General features: G+C 31.2%; 1 protein-coding gene across 1 annotated transcript in view; it reads right to left on the bottom strand.

Annotated features, from left to right (window-relative positions):
- The window catches only part of LOC116766975 (uncharacterized), a 99,061-nt gene that overhangs the window by 41,977 nt on the left and 41,417 nt on the right, over nt 1-15,667 (bottom strand). The window lies entirely within an intron of this gene.

Genomic DNA, 15,667 nt, shown 5'->3' with positions numbered 1-15,667 from the left:
AATAATAAACAGAGTTACTATACTTCTGCTAAAAATTGTATGAGAGAAAACGTATAATCGTCTAATCTTAAAACCTTAATAAGAAATTAGTCTTAGCAGAAGGACTTAAGAATATTTTCGGTTGCACAAGTGCCTTGGGTGCTTCTCTATCGCTGGCGGCAAAGGGTAGTTAGAATAAGTCAAGAACTATATTTTAAAAATAAACTTATACAACAAAGCCAGACAAAGGATGAGTTTCTAAGGAGATTCTACGAACCTAGTCCGATTTGAGCAATCTCGTTAAATAAAGGTCCTGAAGAAAGAAAAATGTGTTAACAAAATAAGGACAAATATAAAATATAATTATTCATAGAGTTTGTAATAATTAAGACATGACAATAAGTATATATTAAAAAAACTTTGCCCATCACATTGTTATAGTCCTCACATAAAAAGAACTTTAAACTTAAAAGGTGCTATGGGACCTAATTTTATTAATTAAGAAATTTTTAACATAAAACATTATTCGCACGGTTTGACCATAATAACAGTTTTAAATTTAACAGATTTTTTAATAAAAAAAAAAATACATGAATTCTGTTCACGGAACATCGAAATAACAGTATTTAAGGAAAAAAATTCTTAAGATTTTAACCGGTATACGATAAATGGACTTATTACCGTAATGACTGAAGTCATGTTCAAAGAACGAATACATAAATATCGCATATTATTAAAGCTGTTGGTATTCGATATTAAAAACTATTCGTACAACAAAAATGTTCGGACTATTTTAAACCAGTGATTTCATTTTGTCGTAAACAAATTAAAAAAGTTTTAATTAAATTAAAAAAAAAATCGATGCGTTAATTTCAATGCCCGTTTCAAAGTTTGTAATATGAATGTAAATAAACATACCAAATACCTCGTAAATTTTCTGTATTATATGTGTAACTCTTCTAAATTGATGAGACAATATTACCTGAAACTAAGAAAATATAAGATTAATATTTTTTCTATATCAAAGCTGCCAAACGAGCAGACGGCCTACTTGGTGGAAGATAGTCACATTGTCCATGGACATCTGCAGCATAAGGGATTTTGCGGATGAGTTACCGACCTGAATTGTAGATACAGTTACTTATAGTTACATAAGATCTCTAACAATTGGTGTTAGTTATAAATACATAGATAGTTTTGCCCATCTCTTTGCTTAAATCGCTAATATCGAAATTCAGCATACGTTTTGCTTTAAAACGAGATTTCAATTAAACAAAAACATGTGACTATTAAAGTATCCTGTAACGAGAATTTGAATCTCGGTAAGTGACCTCCCTCCGAACCTTGCTAATGTAATTACTCAACTCTATGTTATTTAACAATATTTTTAAACAGAATAACAAAAACCAAATGATATATTGTTTTAAAAACTATTTGTAAATGAATTTTACTAAGTTGATTTCACTCTTACAGAAAGTTTCTTTGAGTCACAATAACCTTTAAACATTTATATCTTCGTTTTACTTTCTACGTGTCGTTTGCTGGAGTACAATTCCAGTTATGTTTTATTGAAATTGATTCCTTGAAAGTTATGGCTGTTGTATGCTTAAATTTATATTTCCATATGATTTCTTGGAAACTCAATAGAATGAAGATACATTAATTGGTTCAATAAAATTAATTCTAATAATTTTAACTTAATTCTTCCTCTAACAATTTGTATCCAAGCATGATTAATTGTATTCTAGTTTTACAATACAAAATATTATCCACATAAGTTAAGAATTTTTTGCTTATATCGGTATCGAGGACAAAAAAAAATGTTAACATTCGCAGTTTATTAATTCTCAGAAGTCTAGTCTGAGGAATGGGAACGATCCGAAAAACCAGCACCGAATAATATTTTGACTTGATTCGAAACTCAAATTTATATTTTGAAGTTAGCGTTCGTTCCATAGACTTTGACTTTGGCAAAATCTTTTGTATCATCACGAGCTTCTGTAGTTTTGGAGCCTTGTTTGTATTTGAAATAAAGACAAGCGGAGCTCGTATTGTTTGTATAGTTTAATAGGTTTAAGAGTTCGAGAACTTTTTGTTTGTTCATAGAATGGTATGCTGCAGAAATATATAGACGGAATAACAATGAAACTTAATACATACATCAATTATGTTATATTATAACTATAAGAATTTACTGTTTCTATTAAAGTTATCCCACAAAGTAAGCTTAAAAAACTGATGAATTTTTAATCTCAAAAGACTTACATTTTATCTAAACTTGATTGAAGTTGGGTCGTCCATCAAACTGTCCAAATAATTAATACTATGAACTTATACTTTGCAAATAGTATATTCGTCGTAAGTCATAAATATCAATATTGTCTTGTGGGAGGACAATGCATGTTAGCCAGAGTTCATTCACTCTCAACTCACACCGCTGATTCCTTTTTAGTCTTTCATGAGTTACCTCAACACGAGGCAGTTGACCTCAGCCTTTTAAATAAGAATATATTTTAAAGTATAGCCTTCTCACAGTTTGTGATTGTATATAGTTTATGTAAATTATAATAGTCTTTATTAAACACAAAACTGTCTCCAGGCTTAGTCGTGTTTATTATTAAAATTTAAATATATAAGCAAAATAATCCGTTAAGGATAAATTGCTTTACATGTTTTTTAGAGTGAAACCAATCGATAATTATTTTTACGGGTTTTTATTCGCATTTTACACAACTAATGATCCGTGTCTTGCCGGGTACAATGGACTTGTCGATCTTTTTATATTGAAAAATCATAATACATTTTGTACTCCTTATAAGTTATGATGAATTTACTGTAAAGAATGGAATAAAAATAAACGCAAAACATGACCGCCTCGTGTTATGTCTGGTTTATTTTATTTATTAACTTTTGTTTGAAATTACAATGGACCACTTGGTCACTTTAAATTAAATAGCACTGGGTGTTGTAGTGTTAATATTTTAGTATTTATATGAGTCGTTGAAAATGTTAAATTTAAAGATATTAAGACTACTAAATTTACTAAACTTACTCACATTTAAAAATTGTCAATTTTTAAGTATGAGCTAAAACTATGTAAGTTTATGATTCGTAACTAACAATGATTTTGTCTTAGTAAATGGTAAAACAAAAATCGTAATTTAAAGAAAAGGTTTATATATTGTTTCATTTTCAAAGATATCAAATATGAAGTACAGTTAACGTTATATTCTAAATACGTGTTAAACTATCGTTTGTTTTGATAGGAGTTCAAAGGACGTAATCCATACCTACCAATTTGTTTCCAACAAATATACTTCGCGAGGCACATGAAAGAGTGAACTTTTAGCAACACAAAGAGTGAAAAGTACCCTCGGGCCTCCGGGACCGATCCACAATTTTATGTTAACACATTTACGACGGGGAGATTTTTCGCAAAGTATGCATGTGAGACTTAAAGAATATGCTAAGTTCGTAACCGAAACCGGGCGTTTTAAAAGCTTGCAGACCGCTAGTGATTTATTATCTTAAGTAAAACGTATAATGTTTATCGGCTTGCTATGATGTGCTGGCCAATTTTTTTAATAAGTGATACATAACATAATTAAAAATATATTTTTTTAAAGGAATTTCTAAATTAATAAAAACATGGTAATTAAAATTAATTACCTGCACTGAAACTGTGATAATCATGATTTACTTTTAAACTCTCAGTATAAAGGTAATCAGATTACACAGTGTTGGAAAATATTCGCACTGTACCTTATAAGATAAAAATTTTAGACTTATGTTCCCTCAAGATTGTGGAATTATGTATTTTTAAAATTCTACATTATTCTATTAATCATTTTCGGACTATATGTAGTTACTACTTCTACAGACACAGACGAATACATTTTCATCCAAATAAAATACAAACTTTTATGACACAACTAGTTTTACTTTTTGTTATAATAAAAAATTGTGTAATATTAATAAAAAATTGTGTAATATTACAATCCCGCAACGTGTGTATTTAGCACCTCGTTTAGTGAAATGCGACAAAGTACATGACATTACATGACCTCATTGGTTCTTTTGAAAAAAAAAAAAAAATTATGTTTCGAATTTTAAATCCTCAGTATATAACTCTTCTGGCTAAACCCATCACCGCGGACCCTGGACCTTTATTGACAAACCCGTTATGTTTCTATTCACCAAATACGTTATTTGTGTCAGTGTTAGTGTTGTCCATGATTTAGTGAGCGTTTCCAAATGTATGCGCGTGTGAGCGTGGGCTGGGGTCTGCATGTGTGTCTGTTTGTTTTATTTTTTAAAACAAAATTAATAATATTAATAAAATGTTATATATACTGTCTGAAACTCACAGTTAATTAAGAATTTATATGGAAGTCTTTTAATGTTTAGTTTGTTATAATTGTTCATACTTTAAGATAAGCTCAATAATGTCCTTGTGAGTATCATACAAAGTAAATATTTTAATTTCGGCGCTCACGCTCTCAGCATTCGCCTCAATGATTAAACTCAAGCGTCTGCCAGGAGTGCTTCCTTAATGAATTTCCCAGTCGTGCCTCTTGACTTGAACATAACACATTTTTTAATTATTTCATTTGATGACATAATCACATTAATTATAATATTATATATAACAAAACTTAACAAAGTCAAGGAATGTACAAAAAATATTAAAACATACATAACAATTTTCAGTAAAAATGACGAATTTATACAAGATATGATGCATTTATGTATTTCAAATTTTCAAACCGGCCAACGCTCTTGATATGAAAATCAGATTTATTCGACATATTTTTATAAAAACCTCATTGACCAGCCTCGTCTCGGACATTTCATATTTTAATTTGACTTTTAGCATCATTAAACTAATATGCTTATAAATTTAATAAATAATCTACGAAATAATATTTGAATGTAACTCAAATTATAATTTTCTGAAAACGAAAAACTCAAACCTTTAGGCGATATAATCATTTTTTTTTTAGGATTTCATATAATAATTTGTACCTCGTGACTATAAGTATTTCGTTTTTTACTAACAAAGTAAGTATTCTTTTGATGTAAACAAATCAAACTTATTTAAGTAAGAGTATGTAAAAGGTCTTACTGTTAAAAAACTAATTTAAGATCAGAAGAAAAGAAATCACACATGCACATATATTCAAGGTTATTGATATTTTTTTTTTTGAGAACGTAACCTGTTTGGATGACAGTCTGTCTATAAAGGAATAAAGAATCATATCTCGAAATTTTTATTTGTTGATATTGAATAATAAGTCATAATATTTTTTTATTAATACTATTTATATTTTAAGTCATTCAATTATATGTATAAAGCATATTTATTTAACGTCAAACCTCACTAATGCATTGCTTTAATATATTCAGAATATGAAAAACGTGAAGAGCCTTTAAGAGCCTTCCCAGCCAATTTCAGTAGGTATATTTGACTAGACGGCCAAGGAAGAGATTCACGTACACAAGTGCCGGTAAAGGTTATAAAACTTTTCCATGATGTTTTAAAATAATAGCAAAGTAAATGTTTACTCTCCCTTATAGTAAATACCTTGTTATGGTTAATTTATAAAATATATAACATATTTATAAAGATCGGTATTGAAGATGATGACAATAATGTTGGAATCATTAAATTTATCTTTTCTTCTGCTTTTTCTACTATTGACGGTATGACTTTCCAATCTTCGTCACCTTGGATTACACAGACGCGGCGGGGGCGGAAAATAACGAGATTCAGCAATATGTGTCTCTCCTTATTTTCATGTCAGAATTTGTCAATAACACGATTGATATTTAGGTATAAAGAACTTTATTTCTCATAAGAATTTAACATTCACTTACAATGAGATACAATGAACATTTCTATACATTTGCAAAAAAATAGTTTTAACATCTGGGCCATTGGATATAAAAGGCTTCCTTTATTTACTATAGCGAGGATATTAAATGATTTTTTAGTTTGAGTTTAAAAATCCCTATACTATCACATAGTTTTATTTCGTCTGGTAGTTTGTTGGTATTTCATATTCATATAAGGATAGTATATATATACATTATTATTTATATAAAGAAGTAGATTCTTTTATAAAGCTCCGTAGTGGCTAGTTGTTGGCTTGTCTCACTTTGAAGCGTAAACGTGAGTTAACATTTATATGAGATGAGTTCGAAGTGCACTGTTCACATTGTTGTGGCGTGTCGCATGCAGGCGACAGATTCTATCAGCTCCTACAACCACTAACACGATTTCGTCCACACTATGTATACAGCTACCTGGCTATTACCAAACAGTTTGTCACAACACAGCATACATACACAGCATCCTACGTTCATGCAACATTGTTTAATGAGTCCTGTATATTACATTAGTCTCAATATATTGTTACTAGTAATTTATCGATCAGCATACGTCAATGTCGATGGGCTCGTCTAGAGAGGAATCAAGCCGACTACATCCACTGTAATAAATTGAAGTGGGTACAATTTGTCGAATGCCAGCCAGTGACGTCTTCAGTCATTTATAAATTTACGTTAACAAGTGTAGCTTTTAGTTGTTACATTATGGTTTATTCAATTTAATGTGCTGTCAGTCACTGATTCATTAAACGTCGGTTAGATAAAGATTTATTTGAATATTTATAAATTACTATAAATGTTGAGATATTTAAAAAACAAATTATGTAAATACAAAAATATTCTACGTAAATTAAATTTTCACATTATTTCTGTACAATTTCACGCACGGTTGGCCTTTACGAGCGTCAATATGGAAGAAGTATTTGTGTGTCTGAGTGGACGCAGCAGAGATTGGCGAACTGTAGCATGGCCGGAGAGATTGCTGGAGTTATACAAATTACCTTCAATTCATTGTCGTTTTACTGAAAATGGAATTTTCTCACAAAAAAGGGTTCCCTTGGACCGCTCTTAGTAATATTACACTAAAGTAATTCATTCCCTGTGGAGTGATTGTTGTGTTGATAAATGGTTCTGTAGCAAAAGAATCAATCTAACCTACTAGCTATCCCATATAATTCTTCAATACCTTAACAGTATTATTAGCGCTATTTTATATTGTTTACTATCAGAAACACTGTCACTGTCTTATAAGACGTTAATATAATAACAATGAGATTTTTCTACCCTTGATGTTTTCAAAATTATTTTGAAAGTCAGTAAAGGATGTTCAAAGCGTTATGTCGTAAAAATATATATCGCCCTTAAGTAATTTGTCTAAACGTTACGATTGCGGTGTATACAATATTTCTGTCTCAAAAGAAGGATAAATTGTTTTACTCGGAGCCGGTAAGTCTTTCTGAATATTTGATTCAAGTAATGTCATAACTAGACAGTTTGTAAATGTAACACTAGGTGGTGGGCTTTATTGGTAAATTGAATAATGTTAACTTTTTTTATAAGTTATGTATTTTTAGATTGAATTCCAGTGAATTCATTTAAACGATTGTATAAATATTACCCGAGATCCTTCTTTATTTTATTTGTAATTTGTTCAGTACGCTAATCGAAAGATATTCAAGGATTCCTGGAAAAACATCCAAGACCTCTCATTGCGTTTATAACGGCGAAGGTTATTGACCTTGCTGCCCGTCTCTAATATATCTTTTACGTTAATACTAAGTTCTATGGGATTTTCTTTAATCAATTAAAAAATATCTATGAACTTTTGCTATTGATTCAAGTATTTGATTTGAAAATAAAAAAGGTAAAACGGTATAATGATATCGCTTTCAAAGAAATTTTTGTGTTTACAGACGTACAGAGCATATTAATAAGTTAAGCATTCTTCAACAAACACAAGTGATATTGAAATGGAAGAAAAATTGCTTACAAAGTTAAAAACAACATCCTTCAGGGAATGAATTGAACGTTTCATATTGTATGTACTCCCAACTTGAACATTCACTATTCACGTGGAGTATATTTAGAATATTACTTGAAACGTACATGAAAATTTACATCGGGACACAATTCACATAATTAAGTTCTACATTACATTATCAAAACCAGTTTAAAATATGCAGACGACTCCGTGTCTTTCAAATACATTTAATACAATTTCAAATTTGATGAAGCATTGCATAAGTTAGCTTAAATTCACGAATTATATGAGTACTCTGAATGAAAGATAAAAATCCCAAAGCAGCCGTACAATTTTTTTCAACTTACGTAGGCATGTCGTAAGGTCTTTGTGAGAGTAAATTCTTGAACTTTTCAAGCTCTACGCTCCAAGCTTCATATTATTTTTGGGGCAATTTCTCGTCTGGCTCAAATTTTATTTACTTCAAATTATGCACTTCGCTTTTCACAATTACCGTCGCGATGAAGCTGAATGGTTGATGTTTAAGTTTTCACAGCTTTAAAATTATATTTTGGTATGAAGATGTAAATTAAAATACATTATCAGGCACATTATGCTTAAGAAGTAACTAGTAAGACAATAACTAACTCAAGAACCTATTATTGATGCTTATATAATAATTTGAACAGTCGCCATGATTTGAAGAACAATCAGTATTTTCAAGATTAATGAAAGGAGAGGCATTTATTTTAATTATGCTGATTATTGAAAAGGTTACGTTTACGATATTACACCTCCATCGTTATGGAATTGTACGGAGAATATTATTATAGAAATTAGTGAAAATTTAACATGAAAAGAACATTACACCACTTTTCTTACACACATATATATATATATACTTACTGTATGTATATATATATATATATATATATATATATATATATATACATACAGTAAGTAAATAATTAGCCTAAATTGATATTCTAGAATTAATCCAATTATAATTTTAAACTCTTTCATGATGGGTGCCAGAATTGACAGAATATATTCAGCCAATGTCACATAGAATAAAAAACTTTGATGACAAATGACTATTGCAGGTCAGAGGGACTTAATAGACAGTTGTCTATGAAAAATACAAAGCATACGTGTTAATGGATCGTGACGGAAACGTATTTATATTAATATTTAATACAAATGCGGGCCCTTATCGATCGCATGGGCATCGTAATATTGGCGGACAACATTTGTATCGGGATAAAAATAAAAAAATTCCAAATTTTTGTTTTATATACATTTAACGTTATAAAGAAAATGTTAACGAAGTCGTATTACGTCATTCACTTATGAATATTAAAGACGAAGACTTCTTTTAAATAACAAAACTCTTGTCAATGATGTCATAAAATCCTTACATAACTTTAATTACTTATAGTTTTAAATCAGCGTGCAAATTAAACGTTTTATCACTTTTATATTGATTGTACCCTGTTAGTTAACATTATATAACTACAACAATTCAATTGTAGTGGTGCGTACAATTCTTTTAATAAGTCGTTTGAACGATTGACTCAATGAAATGTTCTAACGAAGGCCAGGTGAACGTAACGTAATGAGCAGACCTAAAGCCTTAATTAAATCCTTTTTATTGTTCTTACCTTGAACAATTTGTCGTTCCGACGTCTAATATTAAATAATTTTGTTCCGTTGCCTTACAAACGCTCCTATAATTAAATCAACTTAAACATAATATAATATAGTTTAGAGTTATCGTTTATTTCTTAACTTGTAAGTTAAAAATAACTTTATTACAAACTATATTCCATTGGCGTATTCGACTGTTGTTTTTCTCTTTTTGGACCTTCTTGTTTGAGATGAATGTGTAACAAATGACACAAAGTACATGTTATTAAAACACGGGCTACTTTAATACCACGTTTAAACCGTATAGTTTCTTAGTTCCAACGCGATTAGGTAACACATCTGGAATATAATTTTATAATTTGACATGGCAATATTTTCTGTGTAGACTTTACGACAGTCTTTTAGGCTAAACGTCACGTTACACACCTGTAAGTTAATTCCTAGGCCACACTATATGCGTTTTTTGATTCCATCATTTGTTCTGTAGCACATCTGACAAGCGTTACTTGCAAAAATATATATATTTTTCAACGTCAATTTTACAGCTAACTAAGTTAAATTAATTAATAATTCTACAAAAACCAGTGTCGGTTAAAGAGAAATGATTGAAGTCAGAGTGAAACCAAATAATTTTCGTTCGTTCGTTACAAGTCCCATTCTATTGATTGAAAAGAAAGAATTAGAATCTGTTGATATTTTGAAGAAACATTAATCTGTCATAATGTAGCTGTTACGACTACCAAGAACCTGTTACAATAATTTTCGTTAAATATTACATTTTCCACTTCGTAATATTCACATATATTTTCAATTTAAAAACAAAGCAAATCGAATGAGGAATTCGTGGCCAAAATCAATAATAAAAGATAAATTACAAACACAAAATTATAGTTCAAAAAATGATATCTTTGCAAGCGTTTTATAATAAATGTTAGGCTAAAATTTTACCTAATATATGTAGATTGTATTTTTTTAACTCTTAGAAAATTTTGCACCACATGTCCCTGATTTTAATTTTATAACTCCTCTATTTATGTTATGGAAGAAATAATAAAAATAAGACAATTCCATATATCGGAAGACAGAAAGCTAATGTCAAATGTCAGAATTAGTTTACAGCTGTGCTGGGACATACATCTTAGCGTAATGCGTTAAGAAACAAAGGAGCAATGCAATTTTCTCCTCGTACCAGGTGACACAGCGGAATAATGCATTTGCCACCTCATATAAGTTGAATTAACTTCGCTAGAACTTTGTTGGGACTTAAATCAGTTCGTATTCAGTATTTAATACGGAAAACCTATTTAACATGACAACAGGTGTGCGGGGTAATTGATAAAAACTTCTTTAATAAATTCATTAATGCTTGGTGGCTTTAGAAAATTATTATTTTCGTATTTCAGACAAACCATAACTAAAATTAATTACTTTATAGATCTGTATAATAAATTTGGTATTATCACAGACTGTATAAATAAACAAGGAATGCTGAAAGTTCAAAGGTACAGCGTTATATTCTCAAAGGAATATTCTAGTAAATATAAAACTTAAGACCATCGAGAGAAAACATTGTGGGTAAATGTTTGTTTTCGCAGTACACTCATAAAATAAACCCCAATGCATGAATTACGAAAAACGCTTACTATAGATTTCATAAACAAATCTATTAATAACTTTTATTCAATTGCAATACATATGTATAACTTAAACATAACTCTATGTTTAATGAGTAACGATAAAAACCTTTAAAAGGTTGTTATTTCTAATGTTAAATATTGGGATATTTTTTTGGTTGTATTTCGTTTGCAACCTGTAAACTATACTTTCTCCCGGTTCTATATCTTATATTATAACCCCGAAAGTTTACTCTGCAAATAGGGGCAACTAAAGACAAATTTGTATAAAATTATACATAAAGAGATAACTCGAAAAGTAACAGACAAATTTACTTAAAGTACGATTTGGTCATATTTATAGTATAAGAAGTAGTATACTGTTTACTACCTATTTTGTTTTCATATATTCGTAACAACTTAAATCACACAGCACGTAACTTTATTTCTTATTGAAGCTGGATTTAAGTGTGTCAAGTATCCCTTTAAAGAAAGATAACCATTCCTTTATAAGAATTCTAGCATATTACAATAGCATTTTAAACACGACGCTGTAGTCACGTTTCGTTATAATTTAAAACATGATATAAAAACAGACGCAACTTTCTTTTTTATTGTTCAATCTGTTGGTAGTTTTTCTTTTACAATATGTTTATATATTATAGTTTAAAGGATATTTGAATAATACTTTTATAACGTAAATCTAGTTTCTTTAACTGGATTAAACCAGTATGATCTGATTAATTTTGATTTTTTTTTTTTAATCATATTTCAGGTAGACGAGGAGACGGTCTTACTCGTGATGGACTATCTTAGCGCATAGAGATCTGCAGAAATGCGTCTTCTGGTATCGACCTTTATTATTTATAAAGGAAAAGAAAGTAAGAGAACTTTTTAATTAGGGAAAACCAGATATATTATACCTGACAAATTTCTAACATCCCACATAACTGAGCTGTCATACAGTCCCCAAGACAATCTTAATGCAAACATCTAACCAGTTCAAGTTGCTTCATGTACAGACTGCAGTAAGACTTCGACGACGACTGTTTGTTTAATATTATACTATAATAATAACATTTATAAAGACTTTAATTTTTTTAATATAAATGAATTTATGGATAATATTGCAATCACGGAGGAATCTTTCAGTTGCCATACAACAAATTCTGTAAAAGGATTTTTTTTATGACACGTAGTATCGTTTTAAGCTGAACGCACCATTATTATTTTACCTACAATATAATACGGAAACGAGCAATGTACTGTGAATTTTATTTCTGTTCATTAAGCTGGATGTCTGTTTGCGGACGGAATTCAGTTTTCACTAGTGAAACTTTTATTAACCATGAATATACGTCAAAAGTTCAGCAGCACGTGTTGCGGATCGCCCTCACCTCAGGAAACTTTTAACATAAATACAATTTGCAAGAGTTATAACACCGTGAAGGTAACATAGTATGATATAATGTTTAAATAAACTAGTTGTTGTTTGCGGTTCCGCTTGAGTATATGTCATATCTTATTTTCTTTAAGGACGCACTTTCTTTTCAGATAGCGGACATCCTTTATCTATCTACTGCTGATGATATTATGTAAAATATTAGGAGTTCAAGTCAAAGAAAAAGGTTATAATTAACAATGTACTTTTGGTCGGTAATATTAATAAAGATGTTAAGAGGTAGAGATTATATGACAGCGGCTTCATTTCAAAAATATATATAAACAACAAAAGGTTTAACAAATTTCTGTGAAAATGTAAATTAAATTTTCATTATTATTTTACTTCTATAAAAAAATATTTCAAATAACCGCTTTAAAGTGAATGTTATATTTTATTCATTTACCACTAAACCAACTAATAATTTTAATGTGAGTGTTAAATATTCTGATGATGGTTTTTTTTTCACGTAAATACTACAAAGCTGGTTTTATGTAACTATGTTAATATAGCTTTAAAATTAGATTATCACAGAATGAAAATTAAAATGTGCGCTAGAGGGCTCATGGATTCAATTCATAAAAACTATGAACTCTATTAAATTAGTGGCTTAATTTTATATATTATTGTAAATATACGAATAAATGTTACCATTGATTTTAATTATAATAATTATAATAACTGATTGAAGGGAAGGTCACGGCTAAAAGAGATTCAATACAAAACAATTTAATTAAAGAAAACGAAATAATATTAATGTTGATTTGTTACTTGGGTACAACATATTTAAAACTGAATTAAAATTTTTAAGAAACGCTCTTTTTTTCTATATGAAACTACGAAGTGCGAAGAACTGAAGATTTCAAAGGCTCGGCGATGATAGAGTGGAGATGTAACAAAAAAATAAACAAATCAAAATGTTTTCAAGTTTGAAAAGAAGTAGGAGAGACTAATATAATTATATTTTTTACACTTTAGCTTTACATTTAACTGCAGTTGAGATCAAAATTGATATTTCTCAAAGCTAAATTTCTTTATTTTTTTTACTAAATTTCGTCCTAAATCCAAACTGTCTCTTGGGTGCCATCACAACTACGGGTCTAAGTGTGGGTATCTAGTTGCAATTAAGAGTTCTTATGCAGTAAATAAGAATTAATCTATTTTAAAACTATTATGCCATATACCATAGGCTCAGGTTAGTTTACCAAAGACGAATAAATAATTATTTGAATATTTTAATTAGAGAAGACAGAATCTTCTCCTTAGACTGAATTGATAGAAGTAGCAGGAAATAAGTTATATAGGGTTTTCCATTAAGGGCGCTTGATCGTGCAGAACTTCCATCGTAGCGTGTGCTGTGTGGCACGTAGCGCCGTCCTGTTGAAACCACATGTTGTCCAGATCCATATTCTCGATTTCAGGCCAAAAGAAGTTGGTTATCATCGACCGGTATCGCTCACCATTGACGGTGACGGCCACACCATTATCGTTTTCGAAAAAATACGGACCAATCACGCCTCCGGCCCAAAATCCGCACCAAACAGTCACTTTCTGCGGGTGCATTGCCACTTGGTGAACCTCGTGTGGATTGGTCTCGTCCCAAATACGGCAATTTTGCTTGTTGACATAGCCATTCATCCAAAAATGCGCCTCGTCGCTGAAGATGCTTTTTTTGCCAAAATCGGCGTCAACTTCCAACTGCTCTAATGCCCAGTCAGCGAACACACGGCGCTGTCTATGGTCATTAACCTTGAGCTCTTGGGTCAGCTGGATCTTGTACGGGTGCAGGCTCAAGTCACAACGCAAAATTCGCCAAGTTGTCGTCTGCGAAAGGCCGAGTTCCTGTGCGCGACGCGGAATTGACTGCCGCGGGTTTTCGAGGACACTGTCGCGCACAGCGGCGATATTCTCGGCAGATCTCGCGTTACGTTGACGCACGGGAACCGGCTGATTGTTAACTGACCCGGTTGACTCGAATTTGTCCACCAATCGACGGATAGTCGACTCGGCAGGACGATCATCGCGACCGTAAAACGGGCGAAGTGCGCGGAACGTTGCTCGAACTGAAGACCCATTTTCATAAAACAATTTTATGATTTGCACGTGCTGTTCGACACTGTAACCTGCCATGGTGGTTTGGGAGGACGGAATGAATATAACACACTGCATTTGACAGCTGTCACTCAAACAACATGGCCGCAATCAGCTGTCAAAGTTCAAGCGTCCCTATTGGAAAACCCCTTAGTTTCCTTAAAATAAAAGTCTACAAACAGATTAAATATATAAAAGATAGTTAATTAATTTCACAAGAGTTCCGATTTTACGAATTTGCAGAAGTAAAAGACCGTAAAAATTTACTTTAGTAATGTTACATAACATTCATATTTTAAAGTGATATAAAATAAAAGTCGTCGAAATGTAAGCAAGTCGCTTAGGGACCTCATTATGTACTAGAGACAATAAGCCCTCGGGTTATATTCAAGTTTAGAGTCCCAACCTTGATCATTTGCACAAGAGGTTAAACATAAATAGAACAAATCTCATATTAATTTCGATGTCAAATCTTAAACAACATCATCAAACTTTTTTGTGCATACCGTACTTAGTACAGTATGAAATAATGTACTCACGTTGATATAAGTGCCGTAATAACGTGGTAACGAAATTAGTTTTAGATTACATGCACCGCATTAATTAGTATTAAGGTCACTGACATTAGGGAGCCGATGCTTAATCACGCCGGCGGTTATCACTCACGTGCGACGACCGACGTTTGACGACCGGCTAACAGCCACGACCCTTGTCATATAACTTCAAATAAAACTATGTAGTTGAACGAGCTATATAAGATCACATTAACATATAAATCTCAGTACTTTACTATCTGACATCTCTGACGTCGATATAATTCACGTGACATTTGTAAATACAGCACAAGTTCCAGCTAATGTTGTAATAAATTAAGATGGGCCTACAAATGGCGAGTATCTCCCCGAAGCAAATATAAAAGTTTGAAGTAAACATGCACGGGGCAGCTTATCGCGTAAGTAAATTAAACTGAATACCCCACATACGTCACAGCTGTCATGAGTTCCCCTCTAAGTGGCGCCGCGTCTTCCCCCACGGCGCCGGGAATCT

The sequence above is a fragment of the Danaus plexippus genome, chromosome 10 (genome assembly GCF_018135715.1).
Source record: "Danaus plexippus chromosome 10, MEX_DaPlex, whole genome shotgun sequence".
In the NCBI taxonomy this organism is placed as follows: domain Eukaryota; kingdom Metazoa; phylum Arthropoda; class Insecta; order Lepidoptera; family Nymphalidae; genus Danaus; species Danaus plexippus.
Note: the sequence above shows the minus strand (reverse complement) of the source record. Positions and strands in the feature narration are given on the sequence as shown.